The sequence below is a fragment of the Oncorhynchus masou genome, unplaced genomic scaffold, assembly GCF_036934945.1.
Source record: "Oncorhynchus masou masou isolate Uvic2021 unplaced genomic scaffold, UVic_Omas_1.1 unplaced_scaffold_497, whole genome shotgun sequence".
In the NCBI taxonomy this organism is placed as follows: domain Eukaryota; kingdom Metazoa; phylum Chordata; class Actinopteri; order Salmoniformes; family Salmonidae; genus Oncorhynchus; species Oncorhynchus masou.
In genome coordinates, this window is record NW_027011368.1 from 487,918 (window position 1) to 514,390 (window position 26,473).

At 47.6% G+C, this 26,473-nt stretch overlaps 1 pseudogene; it reads left to right on the top strand.

Moving 5' to 3' along the window:
* Positions 1-26,473, top strand: part of LOC135535677 (uncharacterized) — a 110,060-nt pseudogene that overhangs the window by 39,801 nt on the left and 43,786 nt on the right.

A 26,473-nucleotide genomic window follows, 5' to 3' on the forward strand; every position in this document is an offset into this window, starting at 1 on the left:
TGTCAAAACATTAACAGAGAGAACCTGCATCCCCCACTCATCATGTTCTGCCATCTGGTAGCCTATTGTTTTTAGCATTTAGCATTTAGCCAGGTTGCTAATCTAACCACGATGCCATAGCAACAACCCACCGGGTGGTCAGTTTTGACATTGTGAGTCAGCTTAAAACAAGGTCACACTAGCTGTCACGCACGCACGCACACACACACACACACACACACGCACACACACGCGCGCACACACACACACACACACACACACACACACACACACACACACACACACACACACACACACACACACACACACACACACACACACACACACACACACACACACACACACACACACACACACACACACACACACACACACACAATTAGGCAGGCTATAGTGTTCAAGCTACAGGCAGGAGAAGCAGGCTACAGACAGGAAAGCAGGCTACTAGCAGGAAAGCAGGCTACAGACAGGAAAGCAGGCTACAGGCAGGAAAGCAGGCTACAGGCAGGAAAGCAGGATACAGGCAGGAAAGCAGGCTACTAGCAGGAAATCAGGCTACAGACAGGAAATCAGGCTACAGACAGGAAAGCAGGCTACAGGCAGGAAAGCAGGCTACAGGCAGGAAAGCAGGCTACAGGCAGGAAATCAGGTTACACACAGGAAAACAGGCTACAGACAGGAAATCAGGCTACAGACAGGAAATCAGGCTACAGACAGGAAATCAGGCTACAGACAGGAAAGCAGGCTACAGACAGGAAAGCAGGATACAGACAGGAAAGCAGGCTACAGACAGGAATGCAGGCTACAGACAGGAAAGCAGGATACAGGCAGGAAAGCAGGCTACAGACAGGAAATCAGGCTACAGACAGGAATGCAGGCTACAGACAGGAAAGCAGGATACAGGCAGGAAAGCAGGCTACAGACAGGAAATCAGGCTACAGACAGGAAAGCAGGCTACAGACAGGAAAGCAGGCTACAGACAGGAAAGCAGGTTACAGACAGGAAATCAGGCTACAGACAGGAAAGCAGGCTACAGACAGGAAAGCAGGCTACAGACAGGAAAGCAGGCTACAGACAGGAAAGCAGGATACAGACAGGAAAGCAGGTTACAGACAGGAAAACAGGTCACAGACAGGAAAGCAGGCTACAGACAGGAAAGCAGGCTACAGACAGGAAAGCAGGCTACAGACAGGAAATCAGGCTACAGACAGGAAAGCAGGCTACAGGCAGGAAAGCAGGCTACAGACAGGAAAGCAGGCTACAGACAGGAAAGCAGGCTACAGGCAGGAAAGCAGGATACAGGCAGGAAAGCAGGATACAGGCAGGAAAGCAGGCTACAGACAGGAAAGCAGGCTACAGACAGGAAAGCAGGCTACAGACAGGAAAGCAGGTTACAGACAGGAAATCAGGCTACAGACAGGAAAGCAGGCTACAGACAGGAAATCAGGCTACAGACAGGAAAGCAGGTTACAGACAGGAAAACAGGTCACAGACAGGAAAGCAGGCTACAGACAGGAAAGCAGGCTACAGACAGGAAAGCAGGCTACAGACAGGAAAGCAGGCTACAGACAGGAAATCATGCTACAGACAGGAAAGCAGGCTACAGGCAGGAAAGCAGGCTACAGGCAGGAAAGCAGGCTACAGGCAGGAAAGCAGGCTACAGGCAGGAAAGCAGGATACAGGCAGGAAAGCAGGCTACTAGCAGGAAATCAGGCTACAGACAGGAAATCAGGTTACAGACAGGAAAACAGGCTACAGACAGGAAATCAGGCTACAGACAGGAAATCAGGCTACAGACAGGAAATCAGGCTACAGACAGGAAAGCAGGCTACAGGCAGGAAAGCAGGCTACAGGCAGGAAAGCAGGATACAGGCAGGAAAGCAGGCTACTAGCAGGAAATCAGGCTACAGACAGGAAATCAGGCTACAGACAGGAAAGCAGGCTACAGACAGGAAAGCAGGCTACAGACAGGAAAGCAGGTTACAGACAGGAAATCAGGCTACAGACAGGAAAGCAGGCTACAGACAGGAAAGCAGGCTACAGACAGGAAAGCAGGCTACAGACAGGAATGCAGGCTACTAGCAGGAAATCAGGCTACAGACAGGAAATCAGGCTACAGACAGGAAATCAGGCTACAGACAGGAAAGCAGGCTACTAGCAGGAAAGCAGGCTACAGGCAGGAAAGCAGGCTACTAGCAGGAAATCAGGCTACAGACAGGAAAGCAGGCTACAGACAGGAAAGCAGGATACAGACAGGAAATCAGGCTACAGACAGGAAATCAGGCTACAGACAGGAAAGCAGGCTACTAGCAGGAAAGCAGGCTACAGACAGGAAAGCAGGCTACTAGCAGGAAAGCAAGCTACAGGCAGGAAAGGAGGCTACAGACAGGAAAGGAGGCTACAGACAGGAAAGGAGGCTACAGACAGGAAATCAGGCTACAGACAGGAAATCAGGCTACAGACAGGAAATCAGGCTACAGACAGGAAAGCAGGCTACTAGCAGGAAAGCAGGCTACAGGCAGGAAAGCAGGCTACTAGCAGGAAATCAGGCTACAGACAGGAAAGCAGGCTACAGACAGGAAAGCAGGATACAGACAGGAAATCAGGCTACAGACAGGAAATCAGGCTACAGACAGGAAATCAGGCTACAGACAGGAAATCAGGCTACAGACAGGAAAGCAGGCTACTAGCAGGAAAGCAGGCTACAGGCAGGAAAGCAGGCTACTAGCAGGAAATCAGGCTACAGACAGGAAAGCAGGCTACAGACAGGAAAGCAGGATACAGACAGGAAATCAGGCTACAGACAGGAAATCAGGCTACAGACAGGAAAGCAGGCTACTAGCAGGAAAGCAGGCTACAGACAGGAAAGCAGGCTACTAGCAGGAAAGCAAGCTACAGGCAGGAAAGGAGGCTACAGACAGGAAAGGAGGCTACAGACAGGAAAGGAGGCTACAGACAGGAAAGGAGGCTACAGACAGGAAGGCAGGCTACAGACAGGAAAGGAGGCTACAGACAGGAAGGCAGGCTACAGACAGGAAAGCAGGCTACAGACAGGAAGGCAGGCTACAGACAGGAAAGCAGGCTACAGACAGGAAAGCAGGCTACAGACAGGAAAGGAGGCTCATGAGATGAGCCTGTGCTTCTCACATCGTTCTATAATCTGTGTTCTGTTCCTTAACCAACATTCAGAGCTCAGAGCTCAGCACACAGGCCAAGACAGGAGGGATGGAGAGGAGGAGAGGAGGAGACAGGAGGGTATAGGAGAGGAGAGGAGGAGACAGGAGGGGAAAGGAGAGGAGAGGATGGAGGGATTATGCCTTTCCGTTTCTGTTCCTTCCTCTCTTCATCTCTCTCGCTCTAATCCCCCTCTCCCTCTCTCTAATTCTTTCCCCTATTCTCCCTCGTTCTGTATCTCCTCCGTGCTATTTGGGTCCACTACGCAGTAATATTAACCTGGTTGCCTTAGTACCATTGATCTGTGATGAGAGGGGGTCAGAAATAGAAAGGAAATATGAAGCTAGAACCAACCTCTGTTTAACCAGGGAATCCTGTTGAAATGAACACTTACAATATAACTAAATATGAAGCTAGAACCAACCTCTATTTAACCAGGGAATCCTGTTGAAATGAACACTTACAATATAACTAAATATGAAGCTAGAACCAACCTCTATTTAACCAGGGAATCCCGTTACAATATAATATAATTACAATATAACTAAATGTAGACAAAATATAGACCAACATTTAAAACCCCCAAATTGATATTTATTTACAGTAGCTCAATGGCTTAAGTTCTTCATTCCCATTAGTGAGACTCCGGACTGCTAGAGATTGTGTCTTTGGTGTTAGCCACCTTCACCACCAGTCAGTCCCGCTAGTGACATCAGATCACCACGTGACCCTATGTGACCTCTGAGGTTGTTAATCCATCTGTCTCAGCAGCCCATCCTGAAGGTGATATGAAGGAAGACACGCAGTGAGGTTAAATATACCAGAGATCCAGACTGGACATTCCCCTGCAGTGAGGTTAAATATACTAGAGATTCAGACTGGACATTCCCCTGCAGTGAGGTTAAATATACCAGAGATCCAGACTGGACATTCCCCTTCAGTGAGGTTAAATATACCAGAGATCCAGACTGGACATTCCCCTGCAGTGAGGTTAAATATACCAGAGATTCAGACTGGACATTCCTCTGCAGTGAGGTTAAATATACCAGAGATCCAGACTGGACTTTCCTCTGCAGTGAGGTTAAATATATCAGAGATCCAGACTGGACATTCCCCTTCAGTGAGGTTAAATATACCAGAGATCCAGACTGGACATTCCCCTGCAGTGAGGTTAAATATACCAGAGATGCAGACTGGACATTCCCCTGCAGTGAGGTTAAATATACCAGAGATTCAGACTGGACATTCCCCTACAGTGAGGTTAAATATACCAGAGATTCAGACTGGACATTCCTCTGCAGTGAGGTTAAATATATCAGAGATCCAGACTGGACATTCCCCTGCAGTGAGGTTAAATATACCAGAGATCCAGACTGGACATTCCTCTGCAGTGAGGTTAAATATATCAGAGATCCAGACTGGACTTTCCCCTGCAGTGAGGTTAAATATATCAGAGATCCAGACTGGACTTTCCCCTGCAGTGAGGTTAAATATATCAGAGATCCAGACTGGACATTCCCCTGCAGTGAGGTTAAATATACCAGAGATCCAGACTGGACATTCCCCTGCAGTGAGGTTAAATATACCAGAGATCCAGACTGGACATTCCCCTGCAGTGAGGTTAAATATACCAGAGATCCAGACTGGACATTCCCCTGCAGTGAGGTTAAATATACCAGAGATTCAGACTGGACATTCCCCTGCAGTGAGGTTAAATATACCAGAGATTCAGACTGGACATTCCCCTGCAGTGAGGTTAAATATACCAGAGATCCAGACTGGACATTCCCCTGCAGTGAGGTTAAATATACCAGAGATTCAGACTGGACATTCCTCTGCAGAGAGGTTAAATATACCATAGATTCAGACTGGACATTCCTCTGCAGTGAGGTTAAATATACCAGAGATTCAGACTGGACATTCCCCTGCAGTGAGGTTAAATATACCAGAGATCCAGACTGGACATTCCCCTGCAGTGAGGTTAAATATACCAGAGATTCAGACTGGACATTCCTCTGCAGTGAGGTTAAATATACTAGAGATTCAGACTGGACATTCCCCTGCAGTGAGGTTAAATATACCATAGATTCAGACTGGACATTCCTCTGCAGTGAGGTTAAATATACCAGAGATTCAGACTGGACATTCCTCTGCAGTGAGGTTAAATATACCAGAGATTCAGACTGGACATTCCTCTGCAGTGAGGTTAAATATACCAGAGATTCAGACTGGACATTCCCCTGCAGTGAGGTTAAATATACCAGAGATTCAGACTGGACATTCCCCTGCAGTGAGGTTAAATATACCAGAGATCCAGACTGGACTTTCCCCTGCAGTGAGGTTAAATATACCAGAGATCCAGACTGGACTTTCCCCTGCAGTGAGGTTAAATATACCAGAGATCCAGACTGGACATTCCCCTGCAGTGAGGTTAAATATACCAGAGATTCAGACTGGACATTCCCCTGCAGTGAGGTTAAATATACCAGAGATCCAGACTGGACATTCCTCTGCAGTGAGGTTAAATATACCAGAGATTCAGACTGGACATTCCCCTGCAGTGAGGTTAAATATACCAGAGATTCAAACTGGACATTCCCCTGCAGTGAGGTTAAATATATCAGAGATTCAGACTGGACCCCCCCACAAACACACACACAGCACACACCCACAAAGCCAACTAGGCCATGTTGAAGAGCACCGCATAGCTGATCAGAGCAGTCTAATCCCTCCTGTATGGGGTCAGAGAGGGGACATCTTGTCTGGGGTCAGAGAGGGTACATCCTTCCTGTCTGGGGTCAGAGAGGGTACATCCTTCCTGTCTGGGGTTCTTCTCCAAATGAGTCTGGATCTGAGAACCTCCCCTATGATTTCTAGAACGCAAACACATTCTAACCATTCTGATTGGTCCCAGAAACCGATGGCCAGAACACACGTGGGTAAAGTAGCATTGTTAATATTCTTCATTGGCTTTAATACTCTGATTGGCCAGAACACACGTGGGTAAAGTAGCATTGTTAATATTCTTCATTGGCTTTAATACTCTGATTGGCCAGAACACACGTGGGTAAAGTAGCATTGTTAATATTCTTCATTGGCTTTAATACTCTGATTGGCCAGAACACACGTGGGTAAAGTAGCATTGTTAAAATTCTTCATTGGCTTTAATACTCTGATTGGCCAGAACACACGTGGGTAAAGTAGCATTGTTAATATTCTTCATTGGCTTTAATACTCTGATTGGCCAGAACACACGTGGGTAAAGTAGCATTGTTAATATTCTTCATTGGCTTTAATACTCTGATTGGCTTGTTTTGTACAACACCCCTCATTTTGACATCACCACAAATGACTTCAATGACGGCCGTCTCAGACTGAGTACGTAGCGAACATAGAGGAAGAATTCAGTTGGAGTCGCCAGGCAACAGGAAAGATACTGCTGACCCATAGCTGACAGTCAAATCAAAACAAATGTTATTTGTCACGTGCGCGGAATACAACAGGTGGACTGTAGACCTTACCGTGACATGCTTACTTACAAGCGATTCATCAACAATGCAGTTCAAGAAATAGAGTTTAGCCCCGACCCCTTACCACCGACCCCTTACCCCGACCCCTTACCCCCGACCCCTTACCCCCGACCCCTTACCCCGACCCTTTACCCCGATCCCTTACCACCGACCCCTTAACACCGACCCCTTAACACCGATCCCTTACCCCTGACCCCTTACCACCGACCCCTTACCCCCGACCCCTTACCACCGACCCCTTACCACCGACCCTTACCACCGACCCCTTACCCCCGACCCCCGACCCCTTACCACCGACCCCCTTACCACCGATCCCTTACCCCCCGACCCCTTACCACCGACCCCTTACCACCGACCCCTTACCACCGACACCTTACCCCCGACCCCTAGGAAGGTGTAGACCATACGTCAGTGTTAGCTGCTTCTGGTCCAGGTGGGGAATCTGCAATAAGGACTGGATATAGGAAGATGATACAGGAAGAGGAAGACATTAAATCTGGGGTGGCAGGGTAGCCTAGTGGTTAGAGCGTTGGACTAGTAACCGGAACGGTTGCTAGTCCAAACCACCGAGCTGACAAGGTATAAATCTGTGGTTCTGCCCCTGAACAGGCAGTTAACCCCCTGTTCCTAGGCCAGTTAACCCCCTGTTCCTAGGCCAGTTAACCCACTGTTCCTAGGCCAGTTAACCCACTGTTCCTAGGCCAGTTAACCCACCGTTCATAGGCCGTTATTGAAAATAAGAATTGGTCCTTAACTGACTTGCCTAGTTAAATAAAGGTTAAATAAAAAAAATACAAAAAAATCAATGCGCAAGTGAAATGAAAAACCACCTTTCCTCTACAGTTGTTACAGAAAAAAGCACATTATACCAAGCAATGCCCGTCATTCCAAGAAGATCTCAGATTTGATTAAGGGATCATTCAGTGGATGTACCTGGTCACGGAAATCCGTCCACAATCCAATTTATTTTTAAGATCATAACAATGACACTGAGGGAATACCAGGAAATGTTCTCACTCTCTCCCCCTCTCTTTCACTCTCTCACCCTCTCTCTTTCTCTCCTCTCTTTCACTCTCTCGCCCTCTCTCTCTCTCCCCCGGCTCTCTCTCTCTCGCTCTCTCTTGCTCTCTCCCCCGGCTCTCTCTCTCTCTCTCTCTCTCTCTCTCTCTCTCTCTCTCTCTCTCTCTCTCAGTGTGTTAAGCCTCCATTCTAGAGCCAGCAACAATGGGATTAGTGGGTGATAGTGTGTATTCAGCAGGGGAGCTGCACAGCAGCACCTTTACTTTGAAAACACACTTTCACCCTTATACTGTAGCTGTTGATATTCTATCAACACGTCAGCTTTATCTGGAAGGTTCTGTGGGGTGTGAGGTAGTGGGTGTGGTATGATTTGGGGTTCTGTGGGGTGTGAGGTAGTGGGTGTGATATGATTTGGGGATCTGTGGGGTGTGAGGTGTGGTAGTGGGTGTGGTATGATTTGGGGATCTGTGGGGTGTGAGGTAGTGGGTGTGATATGATTTGGGGTTCTTTGGACTAATATAAGGTTGCCGTTTCAGTGAACCGTGTGGCTGTGTGGCTGTGAGTACAGTGTTATAGTTCAGTTCTAACTTGTTGTTGGGGATGTGTCATTATTTACCCTTTTGGTTTCTTACAGGAGAGAGTTTTCAGAGCTTTTGGAGAAGTATGGATCCAGCAGTAGTACTGGGTCAACACGCAACTCTCCCATCCAGCATGGTAGGACCTCCCTCCTCCCTCCATGTCCACATGGTAGGACCTCCTCCCTCCATGTCCACATGGTAGGACCTCCCTCCTCCCTCTATGTCCACATGGTAGGACCTCCCTCCTCCCTCTATGTCCACATGGTAGGACCTCCCTCCTCCCTCTATGTCCACATGGTAGGACCTCCCTCCTCCCTCTATGTCCACATGGTAGGACCTCCTCCTCCCTCCATGTCCACATGGTAGGACCTCCCTCCTCCCTCTATGTCCACATGGTAGGACCTCCCTCCTCCCTCTATGTCCACATGGTAGGACCTCCCTCCTCCCTCTATGTCCACATGGTAGGACCTCCCTCCTCCCTCCCTGTCCACATGGTATAACACAACTCTCCCATCCAGCATGGTAGGACCTCCCTCCTCCCTCTATGTCCACATGGCATAACATAACTCTCCCATCCAGCATGGTAGGACCTCCCTCCTCCCTCCATGTCCACATGGTAGGACCTCCCTCCTCCCTCCATGTCCACATGGTATGTCCTGTCTCCCCCTCGATTTCAACAAGGTATAACACCCACAAATACTGTATATGTCCTGTCTCCCCTCTCTATTTCACACACTCCCCAAATACTCTACACACACACACACACACACACACACACACACACACACACACACACACACACACACACACACACACACACACACACACACACACACACACACACACACACACACACACGGCTGTGTAAAAAAAGGAGCGAATAACATTGTAGACATTTCTTAAAGGCTGACATTAGTTTTGCGTTGTACTGTCCAAATCAAAGACATCTATATAAGCACGGTAACATCCCTTCTGTAAGACAGGCAATTTCTGTTCCTGTCCGTTTCCTTTTGGATTTCAGGGCTAAAAAATAAATAGCATCGGGCAGCATGCAGAGTATTATTTAGCGCTTAGAGGAGATCAAGCTTCCTAAACTAAACACTTGTCAGAAAGCGCTATATGAAGTCCAGGGGCAGCGTCTCTCTACTCCCATCCAGCGTTTAATAGGATATCTGTAGAGGCAGGAAACTGACTGAGGGGTCAGTCCTCTTTCATCATGTAGTAGCACCTATTTACACTGCCCTCTGGTGGAACGTCTGGAGACCCTGTTACCTGTCTCTAGCTGTTCCCTGTCTCTAACTGTTCCCTGTCTCTAGCTGTTCCCTGTCTCTAACTGTTCCCTGTCTCTAACTGTTCCCTGTCTCTAACTGTTCCTGTCTCTAGCTGTTCCCTGTCTCTAGCTGTTCCCTGTCTCTAACTGTTCCCTGTCTCTAACTGTTCCCTGTCTCTAGCTGTTCCCTGTCTCTAGCTGTTCCCTGTCTCTAGCTGTTCCCTGTCTCTAGCTGTTCCCTGTCTCTAGCTGTTACCTGTCTCTAGCTGTTACCTGTCTCTAGCTGTTCCCAGGCTCTAACTGTTCCCTGTCTCTAACTGTTCCCTGTCTCTAGCTGTTCCCTGTCTCTAGCTGTTCCCTGTCTCTAGCTGTTCCCTGTCTCTAGCTGTTCCCTGTCTCTAACTGTTACCTGTCTCTAGCTGTTCCCTGTGTCTAGCTGTTCCCTGTCTCTAGCTGTTCCCTGTCTCTAGCTGTTCCCTGTCTCTAGCTGTTCCCTGTCTCTAGCTGTTCCCTGTCTCTAACTGTTCCCTGTCTCTAACTGTTCCCCGTCTCTAACTGTTACCCGTCTCTAGCTGTTACCTGTCTCTAGCTGTTCCCTGTCTCTAGCTGTTCCCTGTCTCTAGCTGTTCCCTGTCTCTAGCTGTTCCCTGTTTCTAACTGTTCCCTGTCTCTAACTGTTCCCTGTCTCTAGCTGTTTCCAGTCTCTAACTGTGACCTGTCTCTCCTCCTTTCTAAGCAGGCAGATATCTGGACAGCACATCGTCCGGGGTCCTCGTCACGCTCCCAGAGTCCTTTGCTTTTGAGTCCTGCTGGCTCTCAGAGCACCTACAACAACCCTCTACTGCGCTCCCTCAGGTATAGCTATTGTAGCTAATTCAGGGGTAGCTCCGACTGGGACTCAACCGGGTCCAGGGACTGTCAACCCAACACCTTAGCCGCTACGCCAAGAGATCCAAACCTCTTGACAAGGAGGCCAGGAGTTGTGTTAACCTGTCAGTTCACCTGTCAGTTCACCTGTAGGTTTACCTGTTAGTTCACCTGTCAGTTCACCTGTTAGTTCACCTGTCAGTTCACCTGTTAGTTCACCTGTTAGTTCACCTGTCTGTTCACCTGTAGGTTTACCTGTTAGTTCACCTGTTAGTTCACCTGTTAGTTCACCTGTTAGTTCACCTGTCAGTTCACCTGTAGGTTTACCTGTTAGTTCACCTGTCAGTTCACCTGTTAGTTCACCTGTCAGTTCACCTGTTAGTTCACCTGTTAGTTCACCTGTCTGTTCACCTGTAGGTTTACCTGTTAGTTCACCTGTTAGTTCACCTGTTAGTTCACCTGTCAGTTAACCTGTTAGTTAGTTCACCTGTCAGTTCACCTGTCTGTTCACCTGTCTGTTCACCTGTTAGTTCACCTGTTAGTTCACCTGTCAGTTCACCTGTCAGTTCACCTGTTAGTTCACCTGTTAGTTCACCTGTTAGTTCACCTGTTAGTATACCTGTCAGTTCACCTGTCAGTTTACCGGTCAGTTCACCTGTCAGTTCACCTGTCAGTTCACCTGTTAGTTCACCTGTTAGTTCACCTGTCTGTTCACCTGTAGGTTTACCTGTCAGTTCACCTGTCAGTTCACCTGTTAGTTCACCTGTCAGTTCACCTGTTAGTTCACCTGTCAGTTCACCTGTTAGTTCACCTGTTAGTTCACCTGTCTGTTCACCTGTAGGTTTACCTGTTAGTTCACCTGTTAGTTCACCTGTTAGTTCACCTGTTAGTTCACCTGTCAGTTCACCTGTAGGTTTACCTGTTAGTTCACCTGTCAGTTCACCTGTTAGTTCACCTGTCAGTTCACCTGTTAGTTCACCTGTTAGTTCACCTGTCTGTTCACCTGTAGGTTTACCTGTTAGTTCACCTGTTAGTTCACCTGTTAGTTCACCTGTCAGTTAACCTGTTAGTTAGTTCACCTGTCAGTTCACCTGTCTGTTCACCTGTCTGTTCACCTGTTAGTTCACCTGTTAGTTCACCTGTCAGTTCACCTGTCAGTTCACCTGTTAGTTCACCTGTTAGTTCACCTGTTAGTTCACCTGTTAGTATACCTGTCAGTTCACCTGTCAGTTTACCGGTCAGTTCACCTGTCAGTTCACCTGTCAGTTCACCTGTTAGTTCACCTGTTAGTTCACCTGTCTGTTCACCTGTAGGTTTACCTGTCAGTTCACCTGTCAGTTCACCTGTTAGTTCACCTGTCAGTTCACCTGTCAGTTTACCTGTCAGTTCACCTGTCAGTTCACCTGTTAGTTCACCTGTTAGTACACCTGTTAGTTACCTGTTAGTTCACCAGACAGTTCACCTGTTAGTTCACCTGTGTTGCTGTGACTGGGTGTGTATTTGAGAGAGTTTGTACGTGTCTGTCTGTCTTACAGTATGTAATATGTCCTCCTCCTGTCTCCAGTCACCCAGGAAAGGGTGTGTATTTGAGAGAGTTTGTACGTGTCTGTCTGTCTTACAGTATGTAATATGTCCTCCTCCTGTCTCCAGTCACCCAGGAGAGGGTGTGTATTTGAGAGAGTTTGTACGTGTCTGTCTGTCTTACAGTATGTAATATGTCCTCCTCCTGTCTCCAGTCACCCAGGAGAGGGTGTGTATTTGAGAGAGTTTGTACGTGTCTGTCTGTCTTACAGTATGTAATATGTCCTCCTCCTGTCTCCAGTCACCCAGGAGAGGGTGTGTATTTGAGAGAGTTTGTACGTGTCTGTCTGTCTTACAGTATGTAATATGTCCTCCTCCTGTCTCCAGTCACCCAGGAGAGGGTGTGTATTTGAGAGAGTTTGTACGTGTCTGTCTGTCTTACAGTATGTAATATGTCCTCCTCCTGTCTCCAGTCACCCAGGAGAGGGTGTGTATTTGAGAGAGTTTGTACGTGTCTGTCTGTCTTACAGTATGTAATATGTCCTCCTCCTGTCTCCAGTCACCCAGGAGAGGGTGTGATCCAGCTGATCTCTGTAGCCCGCTCCTCTAGTCTGGGCATCGCCATCGGCGGAGGCTCCAATAGGCCGGACGGCCCTGCGGTCTTCATCCAGGAGGTTCTGTCTGGGGGAGACTGCCACAAGGTGAGTCACAGGGTGGAGAAACCCTTCTCATAGATTCACCTCATAACAGATACTGTAGTCATAGTTACCTCCACTGGGATGAAATGAACCAGACTCACACCACTGGTAGAACCAGTCAACGATGAATATGGAAGAGTTACATTAGACATGTCCACATGGTAACGTCAATCTGCTGTACTTAGAAATGGAGTTACATTAGACATGTCGACATGGTAACGTCAATCTGCTCTACTTAGACATGGAGTTACATAAGACATGTAGACATGGTAACGTCAATCTGCTCTACTTAGACATGGAGTTACATTAGACATGTCGACATGGTAACGTCAATCTGCTGTACTTAGACATGGAGTTACATTAGACATGTCGACATGGTAACGTCAATCTGCTCTACTTAGACATGGAGTTACATTAGACATGTCCACATGGTAACGTCAATCTGCTGTACTTAGACATGGAGTTACATTAGACATGTCGACATGGTAACGTCAATCTGCTCTACCTAGACATGGAGTTACATTAGACATGTCGACATGGTAACGTCAATCTGCTCTACTTAGACATGGAGTTACATCAGACATGTTGACATGGTAACGTCAATCTGCTCTACTTAGACATGGAGTTACATTAGACATGTCGACATGGTAACGTCAATCTGCTGTACTTAGACATGGAGTTACATTAGACATGTCGACATGGTAACGTCAATCTGCTCTACTTAGACATGGAGTTACATTAGGCATGTCGACATGGTAACGTCAATCTGCTGTACTTAGAAATGGAGTTACATTAGACATGTCGACATGGTAACGTCAATCTGCTGTACTTAGACATGGAGTTACATTAGGCATGTCGACATGGTAACGTCAATCTGCTGTACTTAGACATGGAGTTACATTAGACATGTCGACATGGTAACGTCAATCTGCTGTACTTAGACATGGAGTTACATTAGACATGTCGACATGGTAACGTCAATCTGCTCTACTTAGACATGGAGTTACATCAGACATGTTGACATGGTAACGTCAATCTGCTCTACTTAGACATGGAGTTAGGCATGTCGACACACCATGCTGACCAATGGTTTAAAGCCGTTCCTATCGCCACTGACCAGAACATCGGCCCTCATTTTCTGTTAATTTCCAAATAACACTTCATATTGAAACTGCACAACCAGCCCCGTTGGTCAACAGCCAGCAGGGTGGTCTCTTAACAGACCTCAACCAGCCCCGTTTGTCAACAGCCAGCAGGGTGGTCTCTTAACAGACCTCAACCAGCCCCGTTGGTCAACAGTCAGCAGGGTGGTCTCTTAACAGACCTCAACCAGCCCGTTGGTCAACAGTCAGCAGGGTGGTCTCTTAACAGACCTCAACCAGCCCCGTTGGTCAACAGTCAGCAGGGTGGTCTCTTAACAGACCTCAACCAGCCCCGTTGGTCAACAGTCAGCAGGGTGGTCTCTTAACAGACCTCAACCAGCCCGTTGGTCAACAGCCAGCAGGGTGGTCTCTTAACAGACCTCAACCAGCCCCGTTGGTCAACGGTCAGCAGGGTGGTCTCTTAACAGACCTCAACCAGCCCCGTTGGTCAACGGTCAGCAGGGTGGTCTCTTAACAGACCTCAACCAGCCCCGTTGGTCAACGGTCAGCAGGGTGGTCTCTTAACAGACCTCAACCAGCCCCGTTGGTCAACAGTCAGCAGGATGGTCTCTTAACAGACCTCAACCAGCCTCGTTGGTCAACAGTCAGCAGGGTGGTCTCTTAACAGACCTCAACCAGCCCCGTTGGTCAACAGTTAGCAGGGTGGTCTCTTAACAGACCTCAACCAGCCCCGTTGGTCAACAGTCATCAGGGTGGTCTCTTAACAGACCTCAACCAGCCCCGTTGGTCAACAGTCAGCAGGGTGGTCTCTTAACAGACCTCAACCAGCCCCGTTGGTCAACAGCCAGCAGGGTGGTCTCTTAACAGACCTCAACCAGCCCCGTTGGTCAACAGTCAGCAGGGTGGTCTCTTAACAGACCTCAACCAGCCCCGTTGGTCAACAGTCAGCAGGGTGGTCTCTTAACAGACCTCAGCCAGCCCCCGTTGGTCAACGGTCAGCAGGGTGGTCTCTTAACAGACCTCAACCAGCCTCGTTGGTCAACAGTCATCAGGGTGGTCTCTTAACAGACCTCAACCAGCCTCGTTGGTCAACAGTCAGCAGGGTGGTCTCTTAACAGACCTCAACCAGCCCCGTTGGTCAACAGTCAGCAGGGTGGTCTCTTAACAGACCTCAACCAGCCCCGTTGGTCAACAGTCAGCAGGGTGGTCTCTTAACAGACCTCAGCCAGCCCCGTTGGTCAACAGTCAGCAGGGTGGTCTCTTAACAGACCTCAGCCAGCCCCGTTGGTCAACAGTCAGCAGGGTGGTCTCTTAACAGACCCACAACACTGTGTTAGAAATATATAACTACTGGACCTCTTCACACCAAGGTGTTGACACAACACTGTTAGAAGTATATAACTACTGGACCTCTTCACACCAAGGTGTTGAGACGACACTGTGTTAGAAGTATATAACTACTGGACCTCTTCACACCAAGGTGTTGACACAACACTGTGTTAGAAGTATATAACTACTGGACCTCTTCACACCAAGGTGTTGACACTACACTGTTAGAAGTATATAACTACTGGACCTCTTCACACCAAGGTGTTGACACGACACTGTGTTAGAAGTATATATCTGATACTGGACCTCTTCACACCAAGGTGTTGAGACGACACTGTGTTAAAGTATATAACTACTGGACCTCTTCACACCAAGGTGTTGAGATGACACTGTTAGAAGTATATAACTACTGGACCTCTTCACACCAAGGTGTTGAGACGACACTGTGTTAGAAGTATATAACTACTGGACCTCTTCACACCAAGGTGTTGAGACGACACTGTTAGAAGTATATAACTACTGGACCTCTTCACACCAAGGTGTTGAGACGACACTGTTAGAAGTATATAACTACTGGACCTCTTCACACCAAGGTGTTGACACGACACTGTGTTAGAAGTATATAACTACTGGACCTCTTCACACCAAGGTGTTGACACAACACTGTGTTAGAAGTATATAACTACTGGACCTCTTCACACCAAGGTGTTGAGACGACACTGTGTTAGAAGTATATAACTACTGGACCTCTTCACACCAAGGTGTTGAGACGACACTGTGTTAGAAGTATATAACTACTGGACCTCTTCACACCAAGGTGTTGAGATGACACTGTTAGAAGTATATAACTACTGGACCTCTTCACACCAAGGTGTTGAGACAACACTGTGTTAGAAGTATATAACTACTGGACCTCTTCACACCAAGGTGTTGAGACGACACTGTTAGAAGTATATAACTACTGGACCTCTTCACACCAAGGTGTTGAGACGACACTGTGTTAGAAGTATATAACTACTGGACCTCTTCACACCAAGGTGTTGAGACGACACTGTTAGAAGTATATAACTACTGGACCTCTTCACACCAAGGTGTTGACACGACACTGTGTTAGAAGTATATAACTACTGGACCTCTTCACACCAAGGTGTTGACACGACACTGTGTTAGAAGTATATAACTACTGGCCCTCTTCACACCAAGGTGTTGACACGACACTGTGTTAGAAGTATATAACTACTGGACCACTTCACACCAAGGTGTTGACACAACACTGTTAGAAGTATATAACGACTGGACCTCTTCACACCAAGGTGTTGACACAACACTGTGTTAGAAGTATATAACTGATACTGGCCCTCTTCACACCAAGGTGTTGACACAACACTGTTAGAAGTATATAACTACTGGACCTCTTCACACCAAGGTGTTGACACGACACTGTGTTAGAAGTATATAACTACTGGACCTCTTCACACCAAGGTGTTGACACAACACTGTGTTAGAAGTATATAACTACTGGACCTCTTCACACCAAGGTGTTGACACGACACTGTGTTAGAAGTATATAACTACTGGACCTCTTCACACCAAGGTGTTGACACAACACTGTGTTAGAAGTATATAACTACTGGACCTCTTCACACCAAGGTGTTGACACAACACTGTGTTAGAAGTATATATCTGATACTGGCCCTCTTCACACCAAGGTGTTGACACGACACTGTTAGAAGTATATAACTACTGGACCTCTTCACACCAAGGTGTTGAGACGACACTGTGTTAGAAGTATATAACTACTGGACCTCTTCACACCAAGGTGTTGACACAACACTGTGTTAGAAGTATATAACTACTGGACCTCTTCACACCAAGGTGTTGACACTACACTGTGTTAGAAGTATATAACTACTGGACCTCTTCACACCAAGGTGTTGACACGACACTGTGTTAGAAGTATATATCTGATACTGGACCTCTTCACACCAAGGTGTTGACACGACACTGTTAGAAGTATATTACTACTGGACCACTTCACACCAAGGTGTTGACACAACACTGTGTTAGAAGTATATAACTACTGGACCTCTTCACACCAAGGTGTTGACACAACACTGTGTTAGAAGTATATAACTACTGGACCTCTTCACACCAAGGTGTTGACACGACACTGTGTTAGAAGTATATATCTGATACTGGACCTCTTCACACCAAGGTGTTGACACAACACTGTTAGAAGTATATAACTACTGGACCTCTTCACACCAAGGTGTTGACACAACACTGTGTTAGAAGTATATAACTACTGGACCTCTTCACACCAAGGTGTTGAGACGACACTGTGTTAGAAGTATATAACTACTGGACCCCTTCACACCAAGGTGTTGACACGACACTGTGTTAGAAGTATATATCTGATACTGGACCTCTTCACACCAAGGTGTTGACACAACACTGTGTTAGAAGTATATAACTACTGGACCTCTTCACACCAAGGTGTTGACACGACACTGTTAGAAGTATATAACTACTGGACCTCTTCACACCAAGGTGTTGACACAACACTGTGTTAGAAGTATATAACTACTGGACCTCTTCACACCAAGGTGTTGACACGACACTGTGTTAGAAGTATATAACTACTGGCCCTCTTCACACCAAGGTGTTGACACAACACTGTTAGAAGTATATAACTACTGGACCTCTTCACACCAAGGTGTTGACACAACACTGTGTTAGAAGTATATAACTACTGGACCTCTTCACACCAAGGTGTTGAAACGACACTGTGTTAGAAGTATATAACTACTGGACCTCTTCACACCAAGGTGTTGACACGACACTGTGTTAGAAGTATATAACTACTGGACCTCTTCACACCAAGGTGTTGACACTACACTGTGTTAGAAGTATATTACTACTGGACCTCTTCACACCAAGGTGTTGACACGACACTGTGTTAGAAGTATATAACTACTGGACCTCTTCACACCAAGGTGTTGACACAACACTGTGTTAGAAGTATATTACTACTGGACCTCTTCACACCAAGGTGTTGACACGACACTGTTAGAAGTATATAACTACTGGACCTCTTCACACCAAGGTGTTGACACAACACTGTGTTAGAAGTATATAACTGATATTGGACCTCTTCACACCAAGGTGTTGAGACGACACTGTTAGAAGTACGCTACACTGTTCTCCTGCCTAATGTTGCAACCGTTTCACTCCTAAATGAGAAATGCATTCACACATCTGGAGATTGCTTTGCAGGAAGAAGAAGCTCCAACACACTGTCTTTACAAAGTTTCACAAGCAACAGTAACCAGTAACGTCTGTCCTGTTCAACTGTCTTGCTGGATGGGAGACAGACAGCGTGAGGTTACCAGTATAGTCTGTCCTGTTTAACTGGATGGGAGACAGACAGCGTGAGGTTACCAGTATAGTCTGTCCTGTTTAACTGTCTTGCTGGATGGGAGACAGACAGCGTGAGGTTACCAGTATAGTCTGTCCTGTTTATCTGTATGGGAGACAGACAGCGTGAGGTTACCAGTATAGTCTGTCCTGTTCAACTGGATGGGAGACAGACAGCGTGAGGTTACCAGTATAGTCTGTCCTGTTTAACTGGATGGGAGACAGACAGCGTGAGGTTACTAGTATAGTCTGTCCTGTTTAACTGGATGGGAGACAGACAGCGTGAGGTTACCAGTATAGTCTGTCCTGTTCAACTGTCTTGCTGGATGGAAGACAGACAGCGTGAGGTTACCAGTATAGTCTGTCCTGTTTAACTGGATGGGAGACAGACAGCGTGAGGTTACCAGTATAGTCTGTCCTGTTTAACTGGATGGGAGACAGACAGCGTGAGGTTACCAGTATAGTCTGTCCTGTTTAACTGGATGGGAGACAGACAGCGTGAGGTTACCAGTATAGTCTGTCCTTTTAACTGGATGGGGAGACAGACAGCGTGAGGTTACCAGTAATGTCTGTCCTGGTTAACTGTCTTGTTGGATGGGCGACAGACAGCGTGAGGTTACCAGTAACATCTGTCCTGTTTAACTGGATGGGAGACAGACAGCGTGAGGTTACCAGTAACATCTGTCCTGTTTAACTGGATGGGAGACAGGCAGCGTGAGGTTACCAGTATAGTCTGTCCTGTTTAACTGGATGGGAGACAGACAGCGTGAGGTTACCAGTAATGTCTGTCCTGGTTAACTGTCTTGTTGGATGGGAGACAGACAGCGTGAGGTTACCAGTATAGTCTGTCCTGTTTAACTGGATGGGAGACAGACAGCGTGAGGTTACCAGTATAGTCTGTCCTGTTTAACTGGATGGGAGACAGACAGCGTGAGGTTACCAGTATAGTCTGTCCTGTTCAACTGGATGGGAGACAGACAGCGTGCGGTTACCAGTATAGTCTGTCCTGTTTAACTGGATGGGAGACAGACAGCGTGAGGTTACCAGTATAGTCTGTCCTGTTTAACTGGATGGGCGACAGACAGCGTGAGGTTACCAGTATAGTCTGTCCTGTTTAACTGGATGGGAGACAGACAGCGTGAGGTTACCAGTATAGTCTGCCCTGTTTAACTGGATGGGAGACAGACAGCGTGAGGTTACCAGTATAGTCTGTCCTGTTTAACTGGATGGGAGACAGACAGCGTGAGGTTACCAGTAATGTCTGTCCTGGTTAACTGTCTTGCTGGATGGGCGACAGACAGCGTGAGGTTACCAGTAACATCTGTCCTGTTTAACTGGATGGGAGACAGACAGCGTGAGGTTACCAGTAACATCTGTCCTGTTTAACTGGATGGGAGACAGACAGCGTGAGGTTACCAGTATAGTCTGTCCTGTTTAACTGGATGGGAGACAGGCAGCGTGAGGTTACCAGTATAGTCTGTCCTGTTCAACTGGATGGGAGACAGACAGCGTGAGGTTACCAGTATAGTCTGTCCTGTTTAACTGGATGGGAGACAGACAGCGTGAGGTTACCAGTATAGTCTGTCCTGTTTAACTGGATGGGCGACAGACAGCGTGAGGTTACCAGTATAGTCTGTCCTGTTTAACTGGATGGGAGACAGACAGCGTGGAGGTTACTAGTATAGTCTGTCCTGTTTAACTGGATGGGAGACAGACAGCGTGAGGTTACCAGTATAGTCTGTCCTGTTTAACTGGATGGGAGACAGACAGCGTGAGGTTACTAGTATAGTCTGTCCTGTTTAACTGGATGGGAGACAGACAGCGTGAGGTTACCAGTATAGTCTGTCCTGTTTAACTGGATGGGAGACAGACAGCGTGAGGTTACCAGTATAGTCTGTCCTGTTTAACTGGATGGGAGACAGACAGCGTGAGGTTACCAGTATAGTCTGTCCTGTTTAACTGGATGGGAGACAGACAGCGTGAGGTTACCAGTATAGTCTGTCCTGTTCAACTGGATGGGAGACAGACAGCGTGAGGTTACCAGTATAGTCTGTCCTGTTTAACTGGATGGGAGACAGACAGCGTGAGGTTACCAGTAATGTCTGTCCTGGTTAACTGTCTTGCTGGATGGGCGACAGACAGCGTGAGGTTACCAGTAACATCTGTCCTGTTTAACTGGATGGGAGACAGACAGCGTGAGGTTACCAGTAACATCTGTCCTGTTTAACTGGATGGGAGACAGACAGCGTGAGGTTACCAGTATAGTCTGTCCTGATTAACTGGATGGGAGACAGACAGCGTGGAGGTTACCAGTATAGTCTGTCCTGTTCAACTGGATGGGAGACAGACAGCGTGAGGTTACCAGTATAGTCTGTCCTGTTCAACTGTCTTGCTGGATGGAAGACAGACAGCGTGAGGTTACCAGTATAGTCTGTCCTGTTCAACTGGATGGGAGACAGACAGCGTGAGGTTACCAGTATAGTCTGTCCTGTTCAACTGTCTTGCTGGATGGAAGACAGACAGCGTGGTGGTTATCAGTATAGTCTGTCCTGTTTAACTGATGGAAGACAGACAGCGTGAGGTTACCAGTATAGTCTGTCCTGTTCAACTGGATGGGCGACAGACAGCGTGAGGTTATCAGTATAGTCTGTCCTGTTTAACTGGATGGGAGACAGACAGCGTGAGGTTACCAGTATAGTCTGTCCTGTTCAACTGGATGGGAGACAGACAGCGTGAGGTTACCAGTATAGTCTGTCCTGTTTAACTGGATGGGAGACAGACAGCGTGAGGTTACCAGTATAGTCTGTCCTGTTCAACTGGATGGGAGACAGACAGCGTGAGGTTACCAGTATAGTCTGTCCTGTTTAACTGGATGGGAGACAGACAGCGTGAGGTTACCAGTATAGTCTGTCCTGTTTAACTGGATGGGAGACAGACAGCGTGAGGTTACCAGTATAGTCTGTCCTGTTTAACTGATGGGAGACAGACAGCGTGAGGTTACCAGTATAGTCTGTCCTGTTTAACTGGATGGGAGACAGACAGCGTGAGGTTACCAGTATAGTCTGTCCTGTTTAACTGGATGGGAGACAGACAGCGTGAGGTTACCAGTATAGTCTGTCCTGTTTAACTGGATGGGAGACAGACAGCGTGAGGTTACCAGTATAGTCTGTCCTGTTTAACTGGATGGGAGACAGACAGGCGTGTGGTTACCAGTATAGTCTGTCCTGTTTAACTGGATGGGAGACAGACAGCGTGAGGTTACCAGTATAGTCTGTCCTGTTTAACTGGATGGGCGACAGACAGCGTGTGGTTATCAGTGCTGTAACTTGGCGTTACCAGGAGTCAGACAGAGTGTTGGTTACCCTCCTGGGGAGACAGAGCTAGAGACAAATCTAGAGACAGAGAGACAGAGCTAGAGACAGAGAGACAGAGCTAGAGACAGAGACAACGCTAGAGACTGAGAGACAACGCTAGAGACAGAGAGACAAAGCTAGAGACAGAGAGACAGAGCTAGAGACAGAGAGACAGATTAAGAGACAGAGGGGCGCGAGAGAGAGAGAGAGAGAGAGAGAGAGAGTTAGAGACAGAGAGGGCGAGAGAGAGAGAGAGACAGAGAGACAGTTAGAGACAGAGAGGGAGGAGAGAGAGAGAGAGAGAGAGAGAGAGAGAGAGAGAGAGAGGGAGAGGGGTGAAGAAAAAGAGCGAGACAGAGACAGTGGTATGGAGAGAGACGGGGGATGGAGAGGGTTGGAGAGAGAGACAGATAAAGTGATGCAGACTGCTTCCCATTAGCTCAAGTGTGAAGGGGACGAGTCAGAGTCCCCACAGTCCCCTGAGCAGCAGGACAGGACAGACACACAGACTGTGAAGGTCAGCCCTTTAGGACTCTGCTTACGTAGGCCATCACCCTGTCCCCCTGACCTCTACCTCCCTACCATCTAGCTTCTACCACCCCCACAACACTCCCTGTTCCCCTGACCTCTACCTCTCTACCATCTAGCCTCTACCACCCCCAAAGCACTCCCTGACCTCTACCTCTACCATCTAGCTTCTACCACCCCCACATCACTCCCTGTTCCCCTGACCTCTACCTCCCTACCATCTAGCTTCTACCACCCCCACATCAGTCCCTGTTCCCCTGACCTCTACCTCTACCATCTAGCCTCTACCACCCCCAAAGCACTCCCTGACCTCTACCTCTACCATCTAGCTTCTACCACCCCCACAGTACTCCCTGACCTCTACCTCCCTACCATCTAGCTTCTACCACCCCCACATCAGTCCCTGTTCCCCTGACCTCTACCTCTCTACCATCTAGCTTCTACCACCCCCCAAAGCACTCCCTGACCTCTACCTCTCTACCATCTAGCTTCTACCACCCCACAGTACTCCCTGACCTCTACTTCTCTACCATCTAGCCTCTACCACCCCCACAGTACTCCCTGACCTCTACCTCTCTACCATCTAGCCTCTACCACCCCCACAGTACTCCCTGACCTCTACTTCTCTACCATCTAGCCTCTACCACCCCCACAGTACTCCCTGACCTCTACCTCTCTACCATCTAGCTTCTACCACCCCCACATCACTCCCTGTTCCCCTGACCTCTACTTCTCTACCATCTAGCCTCTACCACCCCTAAGCACTCCCTGTCCTGTCCCCCATCTGCCCACTCCCAGAAATATGACACTGATAGGAAAAGGTGAGAGGAGAAGGGGAGGATGGGGCAGGGCAGGGTGTGAGGGAATAGATGAGGCTTGTCCATATTCCAAACCTCTCTGGAAAGCTAACACTAATGGAGGGGGAGGATGGGGTGGGCAGGATGGGAAGGCTTGTCCATATTCCAAACCTCTCTGGAAAGCTGACACTAATGGAGGGGGGAGGATGGGGTGGGCAGGATGGGAAGGCTTGTCCATATTCCAAACCTCTCTGGAAAGCTGACACTAATGGAGGGGGAGGATGGGGTGGGCAGGATGGGAAGGCTTGTCCATATTCCAAACCTCTCTGGAAAGCTGACACTAATGGAGGGGGGAGGATGGGGGTGGGCAGGATGGGAAGGCTTGTCCATATTCCAAACCTCTCTGGAAAGCTGACACTAATGGAGGGGGAGGATGGGGTGGGCAGGATGGGAAGGCTTGTCCATATTCCAAACCTCTCTGGAAAGCTGACACTAATGGAGGGGAGGATGGGGTGGGCAGGATGGGAAGGCTTGTCCATATTCCAAACCTCTCTGGAAAGCTGACACTAATGGAGGGGGAGGATGGGAAGGGTTGTCCATGTTGCACCTTTCACCTGCAGTGTGATAGATGGGGTGACGATGTACAAAAAAATGCTGTCATTTCTAAACGTTTCACCCGATATGGATTTAAATACCCTCAAATGAAAGCTGACAGTCTGCACTTTAAAGCTCATAGTCATTGTTTGATTTCAAATCCAAACTTTTGAAGTATAGAGCCATAAGAAAAAATCATGCTTCTCTGTCACAATAATTACTGAGGACACTGAATAATTACTGAAAATAGAGAGATAGAGACATACAGATGAAGTTGGAAGTTTACCTACACTTAGGTTGGAGTCATTAAACCTCGTTTTTCAACCACTCCACAAATTTTTTGTTAACAAACTATAAGTTTTGGCAAATCTGTTAGGACATCTACTTTGTGCATGACAAACCAGAATAGAACTTTTTGGTGGACAGGTGTCTTTTATACTGATAAAAAGTTCAAACAGGTGCCATTAATACAGGTAACGAGTGGAGGACAGAGGAGCCTCTTAAAGAAGAAGTTACAGGTCTGTGAGAACCAGAAATCTTGCTTGTTTGTAGGTGACCAAATACTTATTTTCCACCATAATTTGCAAATAAATTCATACAATGTGCTTTTCAGGATTTTTTTACTTCTCATTTTGTCTCATAGTTGAAGTCTGTCATAGTTGAAGTCTGTCATAGTTGAAGTCTGTCATAGTTGAAGTCTGTCATAGTTGAAGTCTGTCATAGTTGAAGTCTACCTACGATGAAAATTACAGGCCTCGCTCATATTTTTAAGTGAGAGAACTTGCACAATTGGTGGCTGACTAAATACTTTTTTGCCCCACTGTACATACATACATACATACATACATACATACATACATACATACATACATACATACATACATACATACATACATACATACATACATAGTGCTGCAACTCTGTCACCTGATATCTTTGTTCTAAATCAGTGTTTTCCAACCCTGGTCACCCAGTACCCCCAACCCTGGTCCTCCAGTATCACCAACCCTGGTCCTCCAGTACCCCCAACCCTGGTTCTCCAGTACCCTCAACCCTGGTTTTCCAGTACCACCAACCCTGGTCCTCCAGTACCACCAACCCTGGTCCTCCAGTACCACCAACCCTGGTCCTCCAGTACCACCAAACCTGGTCCTCCAGTACCCCCAACCCTGGTCCTCCAGTACCACCAACCCTGGTCCTCCAGTACCCCATCAGAAGACATTGTTATTGTAACCCTGGACATGCACACCTGATTCAACTGGTCAACTAATTGTCAAGCCTGCAATGAGTTGAATGGGGGTGTGTTTGTCCAGGGATACATTTAAACTGTGTAGAGTTGGAGCTTATTGGAGGACCAAGTTTGGGAAACACTGTACAGAGCCAGACCGTTTCCTAACCATGACACAGTGGTGGCAGAGCACAGAACTACAGAGCACACAGACACAGCAGGCCCAGGACCACACTACACACAGACACGGCAGGCCCAGAATCACACAGCCACGGCAGGCCCAGAACCACAGAGAACACAGCCACGGCAGGCCCAGAACCACAGAGAACACAGCCATGGCAATTGAACGAGCCAATTTTAAGCTGGGGATGATTAGGTGGTCGTGATGGTACGAGGACCAGATTGTGAATTTAACCAGGACACTGGGGTTAACACCCCTACTCTTACAGTATCTTTAGTGACCACAGAGAGTCAGGACACCAGTTTAACATCCCATCGGAAAGACAGCACCTTACACAGGACAATGTCCCCAATCACTGCCCTGGGGATTGAGATATTTTTGGGGAACCAGAGGAACGAGTGCCTCCTATTGGCCCTCCAACACCACTTCCAGCAGCATCTGGTCTCCCATCCAGGACCAACCCTGCTTAGCTTCAGAGGCAAGCCAGCAGTGGGATGTAGGGTGGTACGCTGCTGGGAAAGTACACGTGCAGCAACTAAAATCCCTTTTCAACTGTCAACATTCCCCCAGAATGGGAGGCTTAGCTGCTGTTAGCGGTGTCCTTGTGAAATACTGTAAAACAACAGGATACATGATGTTAAGTGTAGTGACTCCTAAGAGGCTGTTGAACCAAATCCTAGTCATCAAACAGTAAAACATACAGCAGCTCCTTTCCTCAGCTAATGAATCATCCCCAGTCTAAGCACCTTAGAAATAACCCCAACACAATGTCTGCCTCGTTTCAAAGACCTACAGTACACGATGTGAGAGGAGCTCAGATGAGCTTTCTCTCTTACAGTAAAACCAGGTGTGTGTGTGTGTGTGTGTGTGTGTGTGTGTGTGTGTGTGTGTGTGTGTGTGTGTGTGTGTGTGTGTGTGTGTGTGTGTGTGTGTGTGTGTGTGTGTGTGTGTGTGTGTGTGTGTGTGTGTGTGAGTGTGTGTGTGTGTGTGTGTGTGTGTGTGTGTGTGTGTGTGTGTGTGTGTGTGTGTGTGTGTGTGTGTGTGTGTGTGTGTGTGTGTGTGTGTGTGTGTGTGTGTGTGTGTGAGAGAGAGTGTATGTGTGTGAGAGAGAGTGTGTGTGTGTGTGAGTGAGAGAGAGTGTATATGTGTGTGTGTGTGTGAGAGAGTGTATGTGTTTGTGTGCATATGTATGTTAGTCTATGTGTGTGTGTGTGTGTCTTGGTTGGTGGTATGACAGTCATAGAGATGTTCTCTCGTATGGAAACAGCCCACCCTCTCCTCATCC